This window comes from Lynx rufus, unplaced genomic scaffold (assembly GCF_022079265.1).
Source record: "Lynx rufus isolate CCGP_SWC_20201006 ecotype Redwood Valley unplaced genomic scaffold, mLynRuf1.p SCAF_13, whole genome shotgun sequence".
NCBI lineage: Eukaryota > Metazoa > Chordata > Mammalia > Carnivora > Felidae > Lynx > Lynx rufus.
In genome coordinates this window covers 35136707-35145626 of record NW_025814827.1, presented here as the reverse complement: position 1 = coordinate 35145626, position 8920 = coordinate 35136707, and the positions used below count along the sequence as shown (strand labels likewise).

The window sequence follows — 8920 nt, the reverse complement described above, 5'->3', positions numbered from 1 at the left end:
GAGTGTTAAAGGTGGTCATGCTCAGGCCTAGCTTTATTCCCAGATAATAAAGGGGGTTCCTAAAAGCATTTATTCTACCAGATTCTTAACTTAAGATTCATAAAAATGGAACAAAATCTTATATCCACACTGTGTAATGAGTCTTAAAATGTGACTTCCTTGGAAAAAGGAAATCTGTGATTTAAAGTCAAACAAAAATGTAAGTAGCTAATATCAGAGATAATGGGAATTGGGATCAGAAAATCTGAGTTCAAGCCTCACTCTACCATTTTCCAGGTGTGTGAATCTGGACAGGTTATGTGTCCTGTATCTTAGGTTCTTTGCAAAAAATACAAAAGAGTAATCTTCTCAGAGATTTTACCAGAATTAAAAAGAAGATGAAATTCATGCATTACTAACCTAATCAGTGTTGCCAAATTCAATAATCAATTTTTAGTTTTCATTTACTACATCTACTAATAGCATTTGATATCATTGGCCCCCTCCTCAATCTTGAAATAGTTTATTTGACCTCCTGGAAACCACAGTCTCCTGGGTTATTTTTGTTTTACTTCAACTGGTTGATTCTCCTCAATCCCCTCTGCTGCTTCCTCCTTGTCTTTCTGGCATCTTAACGTTTGAGTGCTCCAGGGCTCTGGAAAAGGGATGCCCAGCACAGGCAGGTTTCCAGAAGCTAAAGTCAAGCTCCTAAAGCCTCAGAACCAGCAATGGGTCAAAATCAGCTCAGGTGCATGTAGAAGAGTTGGCTGTCCTGTGGAGAGGAAGATGCTCTGCCCATACGTAGATGCATGCTGAGCTCCAAAGGTGAAAGGAGTGAAGTGTGCCCATATGGCCTAAATTATCTAGAATATTTCTCAGCCTAGACAGTCTGACCCACATGGACAAGTATCTTAGATTTGACCTTCATTCAATTAGGAGGACTTACATGCATGTCACTTCTTCAGCTTGGAACCAACAACAACAACAACAACAACAACAACAATAACAACAACACATCTCAAAGATTCCTTTACCAAAAGGATTTATGTCAAATTTGCGGACTAAAAATTTGGGAAATGAGTTTGGAATTGGAGTGGTAGCCTGGGCAAGAGGGTGAAGGCAGTTCAATCTGAAGGCTCCTAAATGCATATGTTTCTTGAGGTAGGGCAATAAAGTTTGGACACACAGAAAATGTGTGTTGGGTAGCAGAAATAGAGGCGGGGCAGTAGCTGGTTTAGGTACTAGGTTTCTAATCAAAACATATCAATTCTTCTCGTACATTGTCCTTTTACTCCGTCTTCCAGGAAGAGCTCAACTGTACAAGTTTAAAACATTCCCAGGAAGCATTACCTCCATTTTAAATTCCAGATAAATAAAGTACAAGAAAGTAACAGGTCCAACAACAATAAGGAAACTAACACTCCACTTACTTCATGCCTAACACTTGCATGTGATTTACGCATGCTGTCTCCATTGATTCCCATCATAACAGGTACACATTAATATGACTCCCATTTTATAATTAAGAAATCAAGGTTCAGAGAATAGTTAAGTCACTTGCCCAAGGTTGCTCGGCAAGCAGTAGAACCAAGATGCCAACAGGCAACCTGATTCCATGGCCCACAGTCTTGCTTCTACAAAGCTGCTCTGTGTCCTCACTGGCTGAAGCAGAGTTGCAACATGATCCCTGCCAGCTAGTCTTGCCATTGCCATGATGACAAGTATCCTTCATTTAAACATATATGAACAGTGCAAAGGGACAGATAATATCATTCTGTTAAAGGTGTGTCAATTATGAGGAAGCAATTGTCCCTTTTAGCATTTTCATTGCCACAAATCACACATCATGTAACTATTACTAAGCTAATCCCATCAAAGCCTATTAAAGACCTGGCATTTCATCACTAAACTGTCTCCAAGTATGTCTCCGATAATTCACACCTTGTTCTAGGGCTGCATTTAACATATGCAACTATAAGGAATGGATACGATGCAAACTGTCCTTAAATCTCTCTATAACACAACCAAACAAAACAACAACTTGACTGAGGGCTCCGGGACATTGGTTAAGAGCTACTGCCATTTGTTTTTGTGCTACAAAGATTAATAGCTAAAGTGCTCACCACCACAAGAGAACAAAAATATGCACCAGCTGCTCAGCTTTGCCTAAGCCCATGGGCCCAAGATGAAAAGAATTAGACCAAGTATTACAGTAATCAGGCCTCCAGCAAGCAAAAGCCTGGCTCAACATTAAAAAGGTCCCGCTAGGGGTGCCTGGGTGGCTGTCGGTTGGACGTCTGACTTCAGTTCAGGTCATGATCTCACAGTTTGTGAATTCGAGCCCCAAGTTGGGCTCTGTGCTGGCAGCTCAGAGCCTGGAGCCTGCTTTGATTTCTGTGTCTCCCTCTCTCTCTGCTATTCCCCACTCATGCTCTGTCTCTCTCACCTTCAAAAATAATCAAAATATTAAGAAATACATTTTTAAAAAAATAATAAAAAAAAAAAGAAGATACCGCTAAGGAGCCATAAACCTTCATGCTCTTGGTGATTGGACTTTGGGTATGGAAACATTTTATAAGACAGTAGTCATATGTAACCAGCTGGGAAATGCTGTTAACTTCTCCTTTTACTGTGTTTGAACTTCACTGTTGATTCTTACCTCTGAATTTGCTCTCCTTTCCACTAAGCATTTCTTGTTCCCTCCTCTCCATACTCAAAAATACGGACCTAATTTATCCCCCTCTAAGCCATCTGCAAATTATTCACCACCCCCTAATGTAACAGAATACACTCATGCACACGCACACACACACAGACACACACACACACACACACACACACAAGAGGCACTCACAAACCCATGCTTGCACTCAGGCTTCATCTTCACTTGGCATTCCTCCTACAGACAGAATGCTATATTCTCATGGTGAGAGGACCTGTGAGAAGGTTACTAAGACCAATTATGAGTGGAAGATACTAATTTGCCCATGTTTGCTTCCTTAAGTGTTCTCAGTGTGCTACAGGTGGGTTCTGCCTCCCGTTTTGGCATAAGCTCTTAAAGGATGAAGAATAGTGCTTTCATTTCTCTTACAAAGTAAAGTCATCTTTACTTTGTATGACCTAGCGAGCATCAAGCACAAAATAAATATTTTTATCTGTCTGTTGAGAAATGAGGAAAGGGATGACCAGGCCAAGGTTCAGCTGCTCCCCTGTGCCAACCAAAGCCTCTCCTGGTACTTCTACTCAGCCATGCTTCTGCTTCCCAGAACCACAGCTCCAAATCATCTACAAGGAAGATGGCATTAAAACATACAGGTGACAGTAGGTCACACTGTTCCATGTTGCCCCAGACACATGGTGAGGCAGTAGAGGGCACTATGGATTCATGCCTACAACATTCTCAAGTAAACACACAGGAAAGAGGAAGTGGTCAAGTCTTTCAAGTTTCTACTTTGTAGTGAGTGTCTTGTCCATTCCTATTGCTGCCATGTTGTCTTCTTTTAATAGCCTTTCCATTGGTTTTGTTTTCCTTGACTACATCAAAGCTTTTCAAAAGCTAATAATAATTATTGCAATTGTTGCTAACGATTCAGTAAATCAGATTATTTTGAAAACAATGGTCACCAAAGCCAGAAGTTGGGGAGCAGTCCTTGACTTCTAGATTTAATTGGCTACCAGGTCCTGAATATTATATTTCCACATTCTCTCTCAGATTCACTGCTTTTCACTCAGGACAGGAGCACACCCCTGAGCAAGAGTGCCCGGCTGAGGAAACTGATGAGGCTAAAATCCAGTCGATCACTGCTATAGGTCACGTGCCTCTTCATCTGCCCAGAGAAAGGGGTGTCTTTTGTTGCTGTGTAAAATGGTCCTGCATGGACCAGCAGAGACCTGCTCTAACCGTGCTGACTGTAACTACCTTGTGCCCAACTCTTATCATTTTCACACTGACCACTGTGATAGTCTCCTAACACCTCTGGGATCGATCTAAATTGAGTACATGCGCGCGCGCGCACACACACACACACACACACACACACACATTCATATATTCATAACAGGACAAATTATACACAAATTTACAAATACATCATCACCAAAATTCAAAGAAACAACATAAATTAGATGTAACCAGAATGCTCTTTTGCTGAAATTGATCCTTTTCTTTAGGGTACAGAATTAACATCTATGTTGCAGGATCTTTCTAGTTTGGTGTTAAACAGGCCATGTGTTATATGATAATTCAATATCCAACCATTTTTCCTCTATTAAAAGACCTGAAAACTGTGAAATCACTTGGCCTTTATTAAATTTACCTCTGTTCCTATCTCATTATGTGGCAACAGTTAAGGTAATACTACTGAGAAGCAAAAGGATCTTATGTTCAAATGTCTACTTGGACTTAAGTAAATATCATGGTAGCACTCAAGTAATAAAATAATCATCCAAGTAATCCAAAAATCACATTAGCTAGTTTTTAAAATAGAGCCCAAAAGGAATAGACCATTGTCACATCTGAATTTTTATGTCAAATGACACCAAGTTAAAATTCAACTCAGTCTCTACAGATTTTAATATTAGGTGGCTATAAAAGGACTCAAGTTAAAAAAAAATTTTTAATGTTTATTGTTTTTGAAGGAGAGAGAGAGAGAGAGAGCAGGGGAGGGCAGGGGAGGGGCAGAGAGAGAGGGAGACACGGAATCCGAAGCAGCCTCCAGGCTCCGAGCTGTCAGCACAGAGCCCAACAGTGGGGCTCGACTCACGGTGAGATCATTACCTGAGCTGAAGTTGGATGCTTAACCGACTGAGCCACCCAGGCGCCCCCAAAAGGACTCAAGTTTAGAAAACAGTATTTCTCATCCCACAGCTTTAGGCTCTCCTATCAGTACATAAGGGAGGGGACATATTCTCAATGGGAAATCAGTAACTATTATTTTTTCCCACTGAACTATAATTGTTAATAGAAAATATTAAATGTCATGTAAAAACAAAATAATCTTACTGCTGTTGTTGGGATATTCAAGTGGAACTTCAGCAAACTACAGCCTGGGGGCTAAATCCTTTCTGTGCCTTTTTGTTTGTTTGTTTTTTGTTTTTTTGCTTCTTTTGTACTGCCAGAGAGCTAAGAATAGTTTTCACATTATTTACGGCTTATAAAAAGGAAAAAATGAAGAATAAACAACAGAGGTGGTATTGTAGTTCACAAAGGCTAAAATATTTGCTATTCAGTGCTGCAGAGAAAAATCTTTCCACCTCCTGAACTAGACAACACCCTAATAAAGAAGATTGCTAATGAGATTGCATAGAAGTAACTAGTATTTCTGTAAATTCATTGTTAAGAAGTAGTCATCAGAAATAAGATGAAAGGAGAAATTTTACCATCCACAATGGTTTCTTTTTCTGGACCTCTACATAGTAAGTGTTCATCAGTGAATGTCTATATAGAACATCTTATGTCCAGTCAAGTCTAATGTGTGTAACTGGCCTGGATCTGATCAGACCAATGACTTCATTTTGCTCTCAGCCTCCCTCCTGAACTGTTTGCTTCTATCCAACTCCAATTCCATTACCCAAATGGTTACTGAGGGCTAGTCCTATAAGGCCTTGATTTCCCCTCCAATGACTGTGTTGCCTTACTCCAGATCTGCTGCTCAACACCACTTCTCTGGCTCTGATCTCAACTCCCACTTGCAATCACTCTCGATTATGCTGCTTCCGAAGAAACCACTCATGGTCGCACTGAGACTAGCCCATTCTTATGTGATTGTTCTTGCACTCTACAATGCAGCTGACAAGCACCCATACTTGTATAAAGCCAGGCCTCGTGTCACCCAGTGACTTGGAAATCGAACACTCAACAGGTGATGCCCAGCTAGGAAGCCAGGCAAACTGGCTCGATCAGTACAAAACCTTATTTACTTTGTGTTTGGTTTTTTGCTCCCATTTGGCTAATTCATTTGATGGGAGGCTTGGGGTTCTTTTTAGGTTGAAATTGGAAAAGATGATGTTAATTTGGGGGATTAATTCCTGAATACTCAGGAACACAGGAATTCTCAGGCAATCTGAGGCAGTGTCTCTTAACTGAGAGACAAGGACCCCCCCTCATAATGTTTCACAGTATTTAGTCCAGCTCAGTTGAATCAGAATTCTCTTGGGTGCTTATAAAAATTCAGAATCTAGGACCAACTCCTTAGTATCTAATTAATTAGAATTTCTGAGAATGGAGTCCAAGTATTGTTCTTACGTGTAGTGAATTTTCAAAACCAATCCATGGCATTCAGAGGATTTTTTTTTTTTTTTTTTTACCCACTGAAATCATTTGCAAAAATTCTCTGTGATGGCTCATATTGTATTTTTGTAAAATGATCATATGACCCACTGTAAAACTCTCAAAGCAGTTCATGGATCAAAATGATAAAAACCATTGGTTTTAAAAAGAAATACGGTTGATTTAGAATACCAAGCTTAAATTTCTCACAGAGCTATTTCTTGGACAACTGACAAATCCTAGAAAGACAATTTTTGTCCTTGCTCATGGGCCGGGCAGCTCTTCACAGATGCAAGCAGCTCAGACCCCCAACATTTCCATTTTACCCAGAGAAGCAGCTTCGGTATCTTTCCTTTGAGATCAGATTTCCTCTAGGATGCACCTGAAGTCTGACCTTACTATTTTCTATTCTAAAATCATTTGCATTTAGTGAAACATTGTCCACAGCGGGGGCCACAGAGTTCCTCATAGAATACAACAGGCCCCATCAGCTTCTAACACATCTAAGAAAACACAGCTGGGTGGGGAAAGTGATTGCTCAGATCTCATTCTCCATAATCAGGATGTTCACTTTACCTCTTTGTTTCAGTTCCTCTTCAGTGAAGAGGATTTTTTTTTTTTTTAACCATCTTGGGATTCTGTGCCCAATTCCAGGGTGAGGGCTTTTTTTCTACACCATTAAGCAATTCTTGGACACCAGCTGGGTGTCCCACAATTCAACTCAACTCTGACACTACCTGGAAATAGTGTCAGAACCCACAGGACTGCCCGGTCCCCCACTGTAGATGCCAGTCATAAGTCCAATTTGTTACCTGTGCTCTGACCAAAAGACTTCTGATCAGAGGCTCTAACAACACTCATTGGGTTTGATTAATTTGCTAGAGTAACTCACCAAACTCAAAGAAAGATTACTTACTAGATTACAGGTTTATTATAAAAGGATACAACTCCAGGGGCACCTGGGTGGCTCAGTCGGTTAAGTGTTCAACTTCGGCTCAGGTCATGATCTCACTGTTCATGAGTTCGAGCCTCGCATCAGGCTCTGTGCTGACCGCTCAGAGCCTGGAGCCTGCTTCAGATTCTGTGTCTGCCTCTCTCTCTCTCTCACTCACACTCTCCCCCACTCACACTCTGTCTCTCTCTCTCTCTCTCTCTCTCTCAAAAAATGAATAAACTTAAAAAAAGTTTTTTTTAATTAAAAAAAAAAAGGATATAACTCTGGAGAAGCCAGAGGGAGGAGATGCGCAGGGCAAGGTATGTGGGAAGGCAGGGCTTCCATGCCCTCTCCAGGCACCCTGCTCTCCCTGCCTCTCCACGGATGTACCAACCCAGAAACTCTGTGAACCCTGCCCCTTTGGATTTTTATGAAGGCTTCATTACACAGGCACGATTGGTTAAATCTTTAGCCATCGGTGATTAAACTCAATCCCTAGCCCCTTGCCCCTCATTGGAGGGGCAAATAATACACAGTTGGTTTCCCTGGCAACTGGCACCCTCCTCTGGAAGTCGTTTCATTAACAAAAGACACCTTTATGCCTCTCCTCCCCAGGGCAGCTCCTAGGGTTTTGGAGCTCTGTGCCGGGAATCTGGAGGAAGACTGAAACTATATTTCTTATTTTAAATCACAGTATCACACATCCTTAGTCTACTTACCTCCCAAAGTCTAACAAGAATAACAATATGAAAGTGAGAAAGGTGGAGACTGTTAGTGGCCAACTAACTCCTTCATTTTATCAAGGAAGACATCAAAACTCAGAGAGCTCAAAGGACCTATGAAAAGTTCTTACCTTGGTAAAACTGCATGGAGTATCCCTCATGCTACCTAACTGACCCCTCAAGATTCTCCAGGGAGAGACGTGCCAGCTGCTTTTAGTAGATCCTTTGGCTCTTAGTCCAATGCTCTTTTCATTTCACCAACCTGGCTCAAAAAAAGGAATGATAAAAATGAAATCTCTTTGGAAAAAAAACAAAGGGAATTATCATTATAATGCACTATTATAACTATCTCACTCACGATTCTGAATATGATTTTTTTGTTGGCAAACGGAAACAAAGACTCATTAGCCACATGGTGTAATAAACAGAACACCTAGTGATCAGAACTTCCCTGGAGGTGCCCATTTCCTGACAGCAAAGGAGCCTTTGGTAGGCCTGTCCTAAATGGAAATCCTTTCAGTCATTCATGAATGCAATTATCTAATCTTTTCAAACTTGATTTTTCAGGGGTGCCTGGGTGGTTCAGTCAGTTGAGCGTCTGACTTTTGCTCAGGTCATAATCTCAAGGTTCGTGAGTTCAAGCCCTGCATCAGGCTCTTTGCTGTCAGCACAGAGCCTGCTTCAGATTCTTCTCACTCTCTCTCTCTCTCTCTCTCAATCTTTCTCTCTCTCTCTCTGCCCCTCCTCCAATCTCTCTCTCTTCCTTTCTCAAAAATAAGTAAGCATTAAAACAAATGCTGGGCACCTGTGTGGCTCAGTTGGTTAAGGGTCGGACTTCGGCTCAGGTCATAATCTCATGGTCTGTGGGTTCGAGCCCCATGTCGGGCTCTATGCTGACATCTCAGAGGCTGGAGCCTGCTTTGGATTCTCTGTCTTCCTCTCTCTCTGCCACTCCCCTGCTCCTGCTTGCTCTCTCTCTCTCTCTCTGTCAAAAATAAACATTAAAAAAAAGTTAAA

At 41.3% G+C, this 8920-nt stretch overlaps 1 long non-coding RNA gene across 1 annotated transcript in view; it reads right to left on the bottom strand.

The window, feature by feature from the left end:
* Positions 1-8063: 8063 nt before the first annotated feature.
* Positions 8064-8920, bottom strand: part of LOC124508722 (uncharacterized) — a 79771-nt gene continuing 78914 nt past the window's right edge. The window contains exon 5 of the long non-coding RNA XR_006961307.1: positions 8064-8165. This is a non-coding gene — a long non-coding RNA (uncharacterized LOC124508722). The remainder of the gene's footprint in view (positions 8166-8920) is intronic.